This window comes from Delphinus delphis, chromosome 18 (genome assembly GCF_949987515.2).
Source record: "Delphinus delphis chromosome 18, mDelDel1.2, whole genome shotgun sequence".
NCBI classification, from domain to species: Eukaryota; Metazoa; Chordata; class Mammalia; order Artiodactyla; family Delphinidae; genus Delphinus; species Delphinus delphis.
Window position 1 is genome coordinate 52,007,504 of NC_082700.1, and position 16,003 is coordinate 52,023,506.

General features: G+C 38.9%; 1 non-coding gene across 1 annotated transcript; it reads left to right on the forward strand.

Moving 5' to 3' along the window:
- Positions 1 to 9,142: 9,142 nt before the first annotated feature.
- On the forward strand, positions 9,143 to 9,248 carry LOC132413988 (U6 spliceosomal RNA). The gene has a single exon (XR_009516869.1). It is a non-coding gene; the product is annotated as a U6 spliceosomal RNA (small nuclear RNA).
- The last annotated feature ends 6,755 nt before the right edge of the window (positions 9,249 to 16,003 follow it).

Consider the following 16,003-nt stretch of genomic DNA (forward strand, 5'->3'; position numbering starts at 1 on the left):
ACACCAGTTTACAGATTTTTCGTTTGGGGCAAACCATTTCTGATTGCCATGCAGCAAATATGTACCACTCTCCTGGTTGCAGAGAACTTTCCAGTGTGTTCTGGACACTGTGAAGACTACCACTAGCATTTGTTGAGCTATTTTGCTTAAGGAGATAAGTTTCTCCTTGGGGATCAGTCAGGAATTCTGGGAAGCTACATTAACCTTTTGAGATTACTATTTTTATTTTATTTTTTTTTCCTGCATATTTCTTTTCTTTCTTCCAGGTTTATTGAGATATGATTGGCATACAGCACTGTATAAGTTTCAGGTGTACAGCATAACGATCTGACTTATGTACATCATGAAATGATTATGACAGTAAGTTTAGTGAGCATTCATAATCTCATATAAATACAAAGATATATAAATATTTCTCATATAAATATTAAAGAAATAGAAAAAAATTTCTTCCTTGTGATGAGAACTCTTAGGATTTAGATTTACTCTCTACAGCTTTCATATATAACATACAGCAGTTTAATTATATTTATCATGTTGTACATCGTGTCCCTAGTACTTATTTATCCTATAGTAACTGGAAGTTTGTACCTTTGATCACCTTCATCAAATTTCCCCCCCTCCCACCCCCACCTCTGGTAACCACAAATCTCATCTCTTTTTCTATAAGTTTGTTTGCATATTTGTTTATTTTTGAAGTATAATTAATCTACAACACTATGCTACTTCCTGTTTCATAACATAGTGATTTGATATTCTATACATTTCAAAATCATCACCACAATGAGTCTAGTTACAATGTCACCATACAAAGATATTACATAGTTACTGACTATATTCTCCACACTGTACATATCATACCCGTGACTCATTTATTTTGCAACTGATTACTGCTTTTATTAAATAAATCATGCCTTGAGAGTGTAAATGCATGAGGGATAGGGTTTACAGAGAACTGGGCTCAATTAAGCAATTAATTTTATTTTTTTTTCTTTAAATGACATGTAATTTTATTTCCTAATAGTAACCACAGTTATCACAGGTTGTGCCTGGAGTTGGGTAGTTGGTTTAATTGTTTGTGTTCCACTAGACTGTAAACTTCCAAGGATTAGAGCAATGACTATTAAAAGGTTTACACAAAGAATCTCATTCAAAGAAGAACTTGAATCTTATTGAGGACACTTTCAGAAAGTAAATGCTCATATATACTAAATTCAGGTATTTTATGTGAGAGTAATGAGAAATACAAATTTCTTTCTATCGTTTTACAATTTTTTATTTGTATATAAAAACACAAATTGGGAATATTTTAAAATTTCTTATCATTTTTTGCATTAGTATTTACAAACTATTGGCCTATCACTTATTATACAAACAGGTCAGGAGAAGCAGTGCTTCCTACCATCCATAATTGGAGAGGTGAGCAGTAGCGATGGATCACTGAAGTCCTTTCCAACCTTGACATCAGTGATTCTACTTCTGTAGGTGTAGTAGTCACAGTGAGAAGAGAGGGCTCTCTCCCTCACCCTTCTCAGTCCGATGCAATTCTACCCCATCTTCAGTCTCAGTTGAAATATTTCCTTTTTCCCTGGCACTACCCCACATCTTCTGTGCCACGTCCCTCAACTCTATTCCCACAGGGAAGTATCAGAATCGTCTCCCCTTTGTACAAGCATCCAAAGTGCTCTGTTGATATCACTAATACAGAATGAATTGCAGTGCATTTTGGGAAGTGGCATGCTAGTTTATTTCTCCTTGCCTCGCCCTTTCGTTGGCTCCCTCGATGCTGGGAAGTTACCGGGAGGCTACTCATCAGTGACCCTGAGGCAGCAAATGAATGGGTCTCAGTCTGCTTTCTTAAATTTCAAAGCACAGAGTAGAATTTATTTCATGCTTTAAAAATAAAAACGGATACAGCTTGTTCTTAAAGAATATAAATTTGAATTTTAGCCCATTCTGATTATAAAATGCATAACTTTCTCTTCTTTCTTTAGAGCGATCATTCATACTGTGGTTTACTCTAATCACATCAAATCTTGTTTCATTTTAATAGTGCCTTTGACTCCGACACAGCATTCCAGTATGTAATCATTACGGAAACCAAATTTCATAATCTCCCTAATGCCATTTGTTCATTGGCCATAATATTTAAAATAACACCCTCAAAGAACAATCCAGAATAAGAATTTCAGAGGGTCCCAGGAGCTTTCCTGTCAGCTCATAACCTACAAGCTGAGCATCAGCAATCTTCAATTCACGCTTGGAGACCAGCGTTGTCAAGGAAGCGTTGGATGGCTGTGATGGTGGCAAGAAAGGAATCCAGATCTCATACATCCCTTGTTCTCTTCATTAAAACTTCACTTCCTTTCATGACTATTCATATAATTCTATCTTGCAAGAGTAATATTTATGCCTCCCTCCTAAAATACCTATGGCTTACATATCTCAATCTTGTTCCTAGCTCCAGAGATGTGCCAATGTGCGTGTGTACTGAAATCCTGATCTATTAGCCAATATTTTTTAAAAGATATAAATGTGAAAAAAGATGAAAAAATAAAGTAGATATGAATCTCATAAGAGAGCCATTAAGGGACATAGTTAAAAGATTAAAGGTAAATATATATTACGAGACATGGTAATAAGGTGGTCAGGCAATCCTGAAATTAAGTTGAAATGTAATATACGGAGATGAAAGGAAATTAAATATGAAACCCTGAGATACTTATTAAGCCGTCAGTGGGAATCTGGACCATGATGTCACAACTAGGAAAGGAAAGACGCCTCGTGCAAAGTTGGACGAGATCCAGTTTGCACTGTAGATTTATGCAGTTAATTTTGTCCCCTGACTGCATTCAGATGAGCATTTGTCCTCGACATACACCAAGAAAATTGCTGCATTATAGCTGTGTTAATGGTAATCAGCTTGCTAATGAGCACCAGAAGGTCGTTACAGCAAAGAGAGGTTCAAAGATGTATAACCTAGAGGAAACAAGAGTGTAATTCTTCAGGGAATGCAAGTGTCTTGTTTGTAGGTCATAGATTATTTGTTTTGGTCATTGCATTGCACAGGGAGTTTAATTTAAGCAGGAAAAAATAATGAAGCCTTTTGATTGTGAGATCAGCCCAGCTTAATTAAGAAAAGTAAGACTAGACAGCTTTGAATTTGTGGTAAAAATAGAATTCTTCAGTAGACCGAAGATAGTCCTAAATAGTGCTGTCCCGTGTGGAATGATAGCTGCGGTTAGGCAAAATGTGAGATTTTATTTGTATTTATTCATATACCAGATGTTGCTTCATGGATCTCTGGCAAGGACAGGGTCAAAATATCAGGGGTGAAAAAGTTAACGTTCAGAAATTAAGTCACAGTCTTGTGCAAACAATTTCAGAGTCTAAGCCTCCTTAGAGAATTAAGAGATATTTCAGGGTTTACTTCAGATGCACATTTTGGCTTCAAAAGGTTAAGTATTTATTGATACAAACAAAGGAGAGTACTCATCAAGACCACTACTGCTACAGCTTATTAGGACACTCAGGGACACGAAGGTGTGGGTGTGCGAATTCCAGGTCTAGCTGGGTGGGGCCTCCCAGGAACCTCCTCCCCACCGAGGAGTTAGGGAGCCACACTAGCTCATCAACTCATATCGTATCAATAGAAACAAAATCATAATATCACTTGCTTAAATCATTATATAGAGGTTCTGTGCTTTTGTTTAATGAGTACTTTTAAATAGACTGTTTTGCTAGTATGCTCTTTGGGCAGGTTTTATAACCAAAGAATGATGCCTTGGAAATGAACAATGGTAATAATTTGCATTTCCCCTGTCTGCTAGCACATGGAATTTGTCACCATATTCAAATGAATGTTTTTCTCATACCAAAACGGACAAATAAAATGGCTTCTGATGATAGATAGATAGATAGATGGATAGATAGATGGATAGAAAGACACATAAATATATATGACTGATTATAGTATAATATAACAAATATAACATCATACTATACTACACTATACTATGGGCATTTTACAGTTTCCAACCTAATACCTCGCTGAATGAGAAGTTCATATTTTTTACATTAACCAGTTTCCTCAAATAAACACTTTCCTTTGTGAAGGAAAATTACTTTGTTCCAAATTCTCAAGGTTAAACACCAGAGGGCCCAGTCCTAAAACTTCCTCACTGCAAAGAAGAGCACACTTTGGATTAAACCAGTGTTTTAATTGTGGGTCCATGCTGTCATCTTTTTTCAGAACATCTGTGACATATATCCTCTCATAAATGTATTATCCCATCTATACAGAATAATTTGGATGGAGAATAGGTTTACATGCCAATTTGGAAAAAAAAGAAAAAGAAAAGATGAAAGACAGCTGAGGAGGGATGAAGGGAGGGAGAAAGGAGGAAGGAAGGAAGGAAGGAGGGCAGTGTGGAAGTATAGGATGAATAGGTAAGATAATTTAACAGTATAACAGTATGGTATCGGGAAAATATATTTAAAAAACAAAATCTTCTTCCAACACAGAAAACCTCTCCAGGAAAAGAGTAGAGAAAGAAAACACTCTTATTATTGAATAAGCATTGAACCAGAAAGTGAAGCAAATCACCGGTAATCCACAAAGAGATGCAAAGACAGAAAAAAAATCTCCCCCCTTTCCTTCTATAGCCAAGCAGACACAACCCAGTACACACATGTCCTCAAGTCAGAGGACCTGACAGCACCATTTGTCACCAGTAGGTCATCCTAATTTCACCTGCTAGTTGGGGTGACCATCCACGTTGGCTACTTGGCTTTTTCCAGAGGAAAAACGCACTACTCACCTCTTCATGAAAGGAAGTAGCTTTGCAATTTGGAGCAAGGCACCCACCAAAGTTAGGTTCCTGCCTGCCCCCAGAGACTGGAAGATGGGCGCTGTCTCCCTTGATGTTTACATTTTAAAGAGATGCCCCCTGGTCCTTGAGAAAGACATTCCCAGGCCAGAAAGCTGACAAAGGGCCTATAACTTTCAAAGAGAAAAGAAAGTATGTGCAATTACAAGTTTTCTAAAGTAAGTGCTCTGAGAAAAAGGAGGAGAGGGAAATCTCTTCCCTTATTTTCAACAGGAGGAATTAACCCTCTTATTTTGAATTTGTATTTGTCCTTACAGTGAGCCCCACTGATTTTAACCCGAAATAACACCCCTGGATTGTCTCTGAGGTTTGGGTTACTTGCCCTGACGGAAGGGTGGAAGGGCCGGCAGGAGTCTGAGCTGAAGCTTCTTTGGTTCTGAGAGCTCTGGGGTCTCCCAGGTCTAAGCGCTACTGTGCTCTGGGAGTTTGGTTCCGGGAGGTCCCCACGTATCCAGCTCAGCGCTTCTCCCACCTTCGTGCGCACGCAGACTTGGCCTCGGGCTTCCCAGGGTGGGCCAGGGTTCTGTGTTTCTAACCTGCTCCCAGGCAGTGCTGCAGCTGCTGGCCCAAGGCCCGCCCCCTGAATAACAAGCAACTGTGTTCACCTATCCTCATAGGTGCAAAAACCCACCACGTACCAAACACACGTTCTGGGGTAAATTGTTTCGCCTCATTAATTTCAGGGAGGAAAGACCCATAAATGAACTAAGAAAGGTAAGAAATCGTTTCCTAGACCAGCAGAGACTTAGAGCCTTAAAGTGGCCTTAGATACAAATCCATCCTGTCCCCGAATACTTTTCAGTTTCCATTTTTACGGTAGCACATTCCTCTGTCAGACAGCTTAAAATTTTACATATGGAGATGCAATCTACTTCCTTATACTTCTGACCCATTGGGTCTACTTCTGTCATCTGGAACTACAGAAAATAAAATAAGATAGAAAAAGCTAACATCTCCAAAACACTTTACAGCCTATAGCAAATTTATGTTGATTACCTGATTTTATCAACATAACCCTTTATATATTAGTAGCCAGTAGTTTTTTTCACCACTGTCTTATCTTCTGTAGGTGAAACTCCCCGGGGTTTCCAGATTCTTCACCACCTTGATTTCCTTCATTTATACTCACTGTAGCTGTTAGTGCCTCCTTTTAATTGGGTACACATTAATGGCAATTAAAGAATTAGACCTATCTCAAAAAATACTTCCTAGTAAGCACTTCCTTAGCACAAACACTACTTTTTGTTAAGTTAAAATGCTGTGTTGTCTTCTTTTCTTACAAATAGGAATAATCAAAATATTCTTATTAGGAAAGTATGATATAGGTTTGTTAAACATTTTTCTCCTCTTTTGCTAAGCAGATTTGTTGTAAACTTTTGCTTTCATCTCACATGTCATACTACATTAGAGGAACCAAGACCTCAGAAAAGAAGAAAGCCTGTTATGAAGCCCCTGACTGCCCCAGGGCTCTCTCCATGCTGCACACAGTGCGGGAGGGTTGCAGTGTCAACTCACACTTCATCTTGGTCAGTTCAGACTCTCAGATATGCTGCCGCTTCCCTTGCTTATCTCCCCAAAACCACCTCCACCGATGAAGAGGAAGGGGTATGTGGCCTCTCAGCAGTGGAGGAGGTCAGAGCCTGGCGCTGGCAGACACAGAGTCCTCGGTGTGCCCTGGCTGGCACTGCACACCCTGCTGGGTCCAGACTCCTGCTGCCGGCCGGGCGTCCTACAGATGGCGAACTTGTGCTTTATTCTTCCGGCCCCTGGGAAACTCTGGGTCTCCACCATGTCCGCTATCCAGTCCCCTGGCTTGTGAAGAGTTGCCTGCAGTGCTGTTCCCAAGACTGGCCGACTGTGCATCAACTCAGCTTCTATAGTGTTGAACTGAGAAAAACCTCAGGAGCACCAGGGAGACCTTGCTCTGTCTGACCACACTGCTCCCCTCTCCTCACGAGGCCCTGCACAGAGCAGGCTCCTCTCAGAATTCCAAATGGTGGGGTGGAGCGCGGGCCTCCCCCTCTCACTGCCCTCCACAGCCTGTGCCCCGACGCCTCCACACCGCACGCCACTGCCGCTTCCCCAACCAGCGCCAAGAAGGGAAAGCAGGATGACATCTCCCGTCTCACCTGCCTTCTCTCTCTCCTTCACCATCTCCTGGGATCAGAAAAGACTGTCTTCCCCTCATCCTTGTCTGGTCTACACTTCCTTTACCTGAAACTATGACCAGACCCGCTAAACCTTTCTATTGGCACACTAAAAGAACCGATGAAAAAATTCAGATAATTTGTTCAAATAATGTGGAACACAAGGCTTGATTCTTGCTGCACAATCCTATTCTTTCAACGCAAGAAGCTGAACGTTATCTTTCTCTTTGCATTCTCAGCAGGCACTGTTAGTTGTCTCTTCAAATGCTTCCTTCCTTCTTCCTTGCAACAAGAACCCTGATTTTGTAGCATGCGTCTGTGCGTGTCAGGGGAGGCTGAACTCCTCCCTAATCTGTTTGCTGATATCGATTCCTAGGACTGTGGCAGCCATTTTGAGACCATGAGGATACCTAGACATAGGGGAGACTGGTGACACTGAGAAGGCGGAGCAGATAAATGGGAAAAAAATGATTCCTTGCTGTTGTCATTGAGCTGCTGAATTAACCAAACTTAAACGTGCCCTAACTCAAAACTTCCTATATGAAATAATACATTTTCCTCATTCTTTAAACCATTTCCACTTGGATTTTTCTTATTTGGAGCAGAAAGTAACCAAATTGATGTGTTATCTTTCTGTAACACTCTCCTCCAAGGCAGATGAATAACTTGGCCAACTTGGGCAAGATAGTAAAGGAAACTAATGATATTAATAGGATTAGCCCTAGGAATAGCAGGTATGAAAGTCCAGAGTTCTCTCTCTCACTTAAATTCTCACCACCATTGCCCTAGTTTACAAAGTCCCCATCATTTTTCATAACAAGTTGCACAGCTAGTCTGACTGCCATTCATCTCAACTGCCACCTCCAAACTGTCCTCTGAAGCTGTTCTGGAGTCTCTTCCTAAAACACAAATCTCATGTGACTCTCTTACTTAACCACCTTCCATGGCGCCTCATGGTCTCCATGATGAAATCCAACCTGCTGTGCACGGTCTACAAAGCCCAGCACGACCTGGCCCCTGCCTACTTTTTCAGCTTCTGTTTCTGCTTATCACTGCCTGGCATTCTGTACCACAGTCCCTCAAAATTGCAGAAACTCTGAATGAACTGTGTCATTTCTTGCCTCTGTGCTTCTTTGAAGCTATACCTGGTACTCCAGATCAGCTCCCTCAGGTGCTAAGGACTGACAAACCTTCACTTGTCCTTCTTGACTCAGTGGAAACCTCACTGCATCCAGGAATACCTCCCTGAGAGCCCTGGGAATGGTAGGCGTGCTAGGTGTTGTGTGTTAACTGTGCCTTGTCTGTACTTGTCCTGTGGCAATTGTCACACAGCACTGCACTTCGCCTATGTCTGTCTCCCACATAGACTCTGAATTTACTGAGAAAGAAACCTTGTTGAGTTTGGTCTCTTCATTACTTAGCACAGCTCCTAAGATCCAGAGAGACAGCACAGCATAGCCCAAGTGCTGGCTGGGTTCAGATTTTGGTTCCATTGTATCCTGGTTATAAGACTTTGAGCAAGTAATTAACCTCTCTGTGCTTTAATTCCCTTACCTACTAAGTGGGAAAGATAATAATAGCTGTAAGTACTATTACTGAATAGTAATAATAGCAATAGCATCGTTGTGAGGACTGAGTTTATTCATGTACAGATATTTAGAAGTGTCCAAGTAAGAGTAAGTACCAAATAAATACCATGTTTTGTAATTAGTATTGGTATGCAATAAATATCTGTGAACTGTACTGAAGGACTGCAGCTGCTCTCTAGTCCACGCTCTTCTCTAGGGAACTAAATGTTTTTGGAAGTCACAGACTATAAGGGCAGTGATTTCTGTTCCCGAACTTATTTATGCTACAGCCTATGATGCTCCAGTCATACAGAGAGGGTTTATCAAGTGCCCAGTGTTTGCAAGGACTGTGAAGGCTGTGTGCACTACTGCTTCTCACACAGATCCCACAGCAAACAAATGTATACATTTAATCTGAGCCCCTGACTCATCTCTCGCTTGGTGCTGAGGTCCCCACAGAGCCCAGAAGGACGAACAGGTGAGTTGACACAAGCACACTGGTGGAATCCTGGACTCTGCATCAGAAAACAGTACTAAGGCGCTTGCTTCGGCAGTACGTATACTAAAATTGGAACGACACAGAGAAGATCAGCATGGTCCCGTACAAGGATGACACGCAAATTCGTGCAACGTTCCGTATTTTCTGTAAATCAACTATAGGTAAAGAAATAAACAGGTAAATAAATAAGAAAACCATACTAAGAGCTGTGTGGTCTTGGGAAGTCACTTAACCTGACTAAACCTCAGCTTCCATATGGAAAATGGGGGTGATAAAGCCTGCTCTACCTACCATATAGAGCATATATAGAAATAGATGAATTAAATGTGAAATGTTAAGCACTTAATGTACCAAAGCAAGAGATTTGCTAATTACCCCCATCAAAACCTCTTCTGGGCTCTGCAGAGTCAGTTTGTCTGACCCATAGAAACTTCCTGTAATATCCTCAAGGGACAACCTCCCAGCAGGAGACCTTGCCTAGGTCCTGGACTTTAACGTATCGTGTGTGCCTGTGTGTGCGTGCGTGTGTGTGTGTGTGTGTGTGTGTGTGTGTGTGTGTGTATGAATGCCTCACACGTCTATCTACTCTCCTTATTATACCTTACATCCTAAGAAATCCAATTACTTACTATATTCCTATCAGGAATAAAATAAAAGATTTTATTCTAATGACTACCAGACAGTAGAGTAAAATTAGCTTCAGATGAGTATGAAAGCGCATAATGTTCTAGTTTACCAGAAAACAAGGAAACCTAGTATATCCGGCAGCAATTTTTCTTGCTTCTTATTCTTGCTTTGTGGTGAAGCTGAGAATAATGCCCTTAGGTTTTTCTCACTATATATGTAGATGGAGAGAAGAAGGGAGCTGCAATAGTACAGACTCAGAGAAGGTGCAATTAAAAAGGCTAAAATAATTTGTTGCTCTTTTTAACACAGTGTTTCCTTACTATCAAAGTCACCTCAAATCAACAATTCTAACATAATGTAATTCAACAAAAATATTATTTTAGGCATAAGAAAATTTCATAGGAGGAAATATATTGGATGAAGTATCGCTTGTGGTGTAATTTTAATTCTGAAAGATCTTGCTAAGAGGGCTTATTTAAATAGGTTCTCCCTGAGATGAATATTTAGGGGGAAAAAATTCCTACAGGATGATTTACAGCAAAATTATATGAACAGAATGAAGGACAGAAGAATTTTATTAGAAAAGGGTCTCATTTCCACAAAATATAAATTATACCTTTTAGAAAATATATTGAATTTTATTAATATTCTGTAGACAGCCTGAAGTGTTAATCTCCACCCCTACCTATAAGACTTTCATTATGATGTACAAGGTGTATCTACCCTTTAACCAAATAATTTTTGAGCAACTCATTGGAGCCTCCAGTTTACATATCCTACAAAATATTTTCACTGCAGTTACAAAATCTTATACTTCGTATTGTTGGCAACTTTCAATGATACATATGTGGGGATGTATACTTTATACACACATATGTGTGCTTTTCGTATTACCATGCAAGAAAGCATATTAATGATGAACTCGTATTTGATATCTGAAAAGAATGTTTCTCCAACACCCACTGTTTCTGTTATTTTTGTTTTAACCATTATTTTTAAGTAGAGGTACAATCGGTTTGAGTTTTTCAGTGCTATGATTAAAATTCTGCTTTGCTTCATCTTTAAATTTATAGTTAGAGGAATTACTTAGGATAGACCACTGAGTACTGTATTTCTGCCTGGCATTTGCAAGTGACCTCATTTAGACCTTGGTAACTAATATTTTTGATGAAGAAGTTAACTTATTAGGATTCAGAGAACTTGGTTATAAATCCTTTTCCGGTCTCTATGAGTCTTGAAAATTGAGTCGTTCTGGGGATGGTGACTTTGTCGTTGCAAACAAGAGTAAAGTGACCAAAAATGCAGTGTGAATTTCAGCAAGGACAAGACAGAATTTAGGGTTTATACTATTTGAAAGTGAAGATTGAGAATAAGAACGAGGACAAATCCAGGAGATTAAAAGACTAGACTGCCTTTGACTTGTAAATAAATATTATTAAATACTTTTCTCTTACCTAAGTATACATCAAATGTAGCAATCGATATATTTTACCCTCCTAGGGCATGCAGAATAGAACACAGATTCCCTGTCCTATTCGAAATATCTGTAAAATATGCTACTGCAAAAATTCTTATTCTCTATTTATAAAATGGAACAAACCTGGTTTTAACAGCTGGGCCTAAGTTTAAACTAGAAGCCAAGCCTTTCTTTATGCCTTAAAAAAATATTCCAGGGGCTTCCCTGGTGGCGCAGTGGTTGGGAGTCCGCCTGCCAATGCAGGGGACACGGGTTTGTGCCCCGGTCCAGGAAGATCCCACGTGTCGCGGAGCGGATGGGCCCGTGAGCCATGGCTGCTGGGCCTGTGCGTCCGGAGCCTGTGCTCCGCAGCGGGAGGGGCCGCATCAGTGAGAGGCCCGCATACCACAAAAAATATATATATATATTCCAATGATTCTTCACTGGGCAGTAATTAAGGCTGGCTTCTATTTCCATCTCCATGAAGAGGAGAACACTGAAGACATCTCTCTTCAAAGTAGCTGGGTATTTGAAAGCATAACATCTTGGCATTTTACCCAGGCCCTTATCTAAATCTAAAGCCCTGGGGAACTGCACAGGAGGGAAATCTCTAGTATTTATTATTGGTCAAAATGCCAAACATCTAGGAGGGAAATCTCTAGTATTTATTATTGGTCAAAATGCCAAACATCTCCAGGTAGTAAAACTGAAGTACGAAGATACATTTTAGCACAAATATTTCTGGCTTGCCCTCAGAATAAATGCTCAAATTCAAGAATCCATAGCTTCTTCGTTTGGATAAAAAATATAAAACAAAACATTAAACCTAAAGGCCTATCAATATATGTCCCTAAAAGAATAAATGAGATGGAAAAAAAGAAAAAAAGATTTTAGAATTGCCTCTATTAATCTATAAGGAAACACAAGCATCATTCTCTATCCATGGAATTTTAGAGTTGTAGGAATTCTGACAGGATTCTCTAATCTACCACACACGTTTTCCCATTTGAGGAAACCAACTCAGAGTTGTTGTGACATGTCTAAGGCCACACAGCCAACCAATGGCAAACCATGACTTGAACCAGCGTCTACCCAAATCTGCATGTATCTTCACCTGCGTTGTTTTTCAGGAGCACAGGGCTCAGGCAAAGTTCAACACTGTCAAAAGATATCAAATGTAACCTTTGCTTTTAAGGGGAAACAAACCAAATTAAATCTATCTCCAATCAACAAAACTTGATTCCCTCTTTACAACCTCCCCAGTGGTTCCCTCTGGTTTTCATAACTTATCATTACAGATGAAAAAACTGAAGTGTGGTGATATTAGAACTGGTGACTACAGATAAATCTTCAATAAATTTCAAATCCTATGTGGGTAGTCTGGGCCTCTTATTTTTTGTTGTAAATTTATTTTAGTTTTTTCATTTATGTATTTACTTAACCCTCACCATCTTCCAAACAGAACTTAAGATGGCAGAGAAGTTACCTATGCATGGGTTCTTTACCCCTTCTCAAGCCTCAACATGTATCAGTCGGAAATTAATGTAGCAAGAAGTGACCAGGCCATTTTCCTTCTTGGTTCCATCTGATGACTTCTCCTGGTGTCCCATCGCTACTGTGAATATTCCCAGAACCACCCAAGACAACATGGAAAGGTGAAGCGCAGTTACCCCAAGATACAATTATTTAATAAAGCAAGCAGTCTGCTGGTTTCATTCACATTGCTTATATCTCTACAGAACTGACCCAAATTTTAAAATATAGGTTATTCATTTCTAAGGCTTATTCCTAGGTGTTAGCTAAGAATTTTAGGCCTTTATTTAAGTAACATGGTTTTCCCAAAGTCTCTGTAAGCAATCCTAAGCCCTAAAATAACCAGTCCTGGGGAAACTTCTTTGTCTACTTATCATTCAGCTGCATGCTTTGGTCCCTCAAGCTATTGTCAATAAACATTTTGCATACCAAAAGAAAAAAGAGAAGATGTGAAATATTCCCTTTGACAGCATTTGATGCTTTTAAAATAAAAAGTCAGCATCCCCTCTGCTATATATAAGCTCAGAGCATCACATTCAGTGGCATCTTTTCAAATGGCCTGAATTGTATTCTTCGCTTCCCTTGATTTATCCCCCCGTTGGCCCCTTCAGGAGAGCATCATTTATTTTCTCCTGCCCTCTGTCTTCTATATTTCATTTCAGGTGTCTATCGAGGCAATGAAAGATAAAGCTCTTTGCTTTCCCATGTACTAAAGTTCTATATGGAATCAGTTCACCTGTCTGTCACTCTTCATTAAATTCTTACCCTCTTCACTCACATCCTGATCTTTGCAAATGAACATTTGCTTAATAAATGTTCCCAAGACTAACAGTGCAGAGAGAAAATCCCACACAGCAGTAAATTATTAACTCAGTCACAGAGGGAGTGCCATATATGACTTTTCAGAATGAGTTATTATGTGGATCATCATGTAATTATGAATTTTTCAAGCCATGATAGAGGAAAATTGAATATTTAATATTTTATGGACATATTCTACACTGAGGACATCTTTCAAACTTTTATGATAATTTTTAGAGTGAGTGAAGAGCAGAACAAAAGTTACAAAATAATTGCAAACTTGAATATTTAATCAGCAGGGACATTGTTGATTATTTCTCAAATTATGTAATGTAACCAAGGCTGTGAACTGTTAATCATAGTGTATTCAAATGGAGAAAAGAAAGGGCATTAAAATCAATCTATAAATATATTTTGGTTGTTTAAGAAATAAGAATACAGAGCTTAATGTTGTCGAATTGAGACCTTAGGGTATAAATATTCATGTGAGAGGCAATCTTGAGTGATTTGTTCTAAATGAGCTACTGTTGAACAAAAACTTTTTAAAATGAGCCAATTTAAAATGTTCAATATCAACACCAAGGAGTAAACAGTAAAATATCTTAAAATGACTGACCAAAAATAAAATGGAAAACTGAAATTGGCTTTTGTCCGAAAAATTAAAAATTGTAAGAAGTATTTTATAGCTTTGATGAAATAAAAATAAAGGAAAAATTTAAAGGTAGACAATTCCATGCCAAATAACAGACAATAAAATTTTGTTGAGTTGCCCTGTGTCCTTTACACAGATTCATGCATTCATATCATAGCATAATATTTAGCACTTCAATTATTATTCATGTTTTAACTTTGAAACTTAGAATATTTAGTGATTTCAAAGTATTTCTTAATAGGTTCACCTTATTGCTGCAGAGCATCATTTCCCAGTGCTAATACTAATAAGCTTTGGGGCCATTTGAACTCAGAGCTTCTCACATTGGCTACACATCAGCATTGTCCAGTCCTACCTCCCGGAGACTCTGAATTGGCCTAAAGTGAGCTGGACACTGATTTTTTTTTAAGTCTTACAAATTATTTTAATTTTCAGCCACAGTTTAGAATCACTGATACTGATTGGGCTGTCATCCACTTTCCAGAAGTCAAAACTTCATATATAATTTTAAAATCCCAAAGAATCAACCTTTTGGGTGCATTGAGCACATGAGCATTAAGGATACAGAGATAATGAGTAAACAGTCCTGGCTCTCAAACTGCACATAATTTAATGAATCATACACATAAATAACTACAACTCAGTGCAACTGCTGCTATTAGAGAGGTATGTGTGAGGTGATACAGCAATAGAGAAGAAAACCAACATTCCAGGTACCAAAACAGACTTTTTTTGAACCTGAAATTTGACTAAGAAAAAATATTACTCTACTGTTTCTTGCATTCATTCATTCACTCATTTGTTCACTCATTCAAGTATTTATTCAACAAACATTTATTAAATGACTATTAGTTTCTAAGTACTGTCTTATTCCTCTTTTCATAGATTATGGAATGTGATTGAAAATTGAAAATATGGAGAGTGTATCAGTTAGCTATTGCTGCATAAGAAACTATAACAGATTCAAATCACTTAAAACTACAACTATTTATTTGCTTATGGTTCTGAGATTGGATATTTAGGCTGGGTTAAGCAATTTCATCAGAAAAGCATGCCTAAGTTATATCATAACTTCTTAAGACCTTTAAAGAAAGTGAGATTTGACAACAATGCCTGCACTTCCCTGAGAAACTGAATCTATTTAGGGGAGTGTATCCTTCCTTTAAAAAAAATCAGATCTATCTATACACAGTAGAAAGTTTTAGGGGAAAAATATAAACTATCAAAAGGAGACACAAGTTTTCTGCTCCTTCTTTATCCATTATTGTTTTCCAGCCATGTATATAAGGGACGGGGATCAGTTGTTCCTTTTCCCATGAGACTCTCCCATTTGTAAACCCCTTCCTTGCTCTTCAGGACAAGCCAGAAGCAGGGTAAAAGAGTCTCAGGCACTGATACTGGTCTCCAACCTATATTAAACAGAGTGGTGATGAAAGAACAGGAACCCAACAAGGTGTGAATTCTCACAGCTTTCCCACTGTCCTTTGGAGTCCTGGCACTTCCAAAAGGAGACTGGAGATTGAGGAGAAGAAGGAGCGGCATAAAACGTACTTCAATAGCTCGACTGGCAGAAACAGAGAGCTGAACATTTACAGCTGTGATTTTCTTTCTTTCTTTCTTTTTAGTATTGTTTTAGTATTCTTCTTGTTTATTTGCTTGCTTACCTGTATGTTTGTTTTACAGATAAGGACACTGAACTTAGAAACTCTACTATGTCATAGACTCACTGGTATGTTAGGAAGCTGTGCAGCATTAATCAGGATAAGTACTGAATACATACTAGCAACCCTCCTGAACTTGGCCTTCTGATTTGTTTTGTTTTATGGTAAGA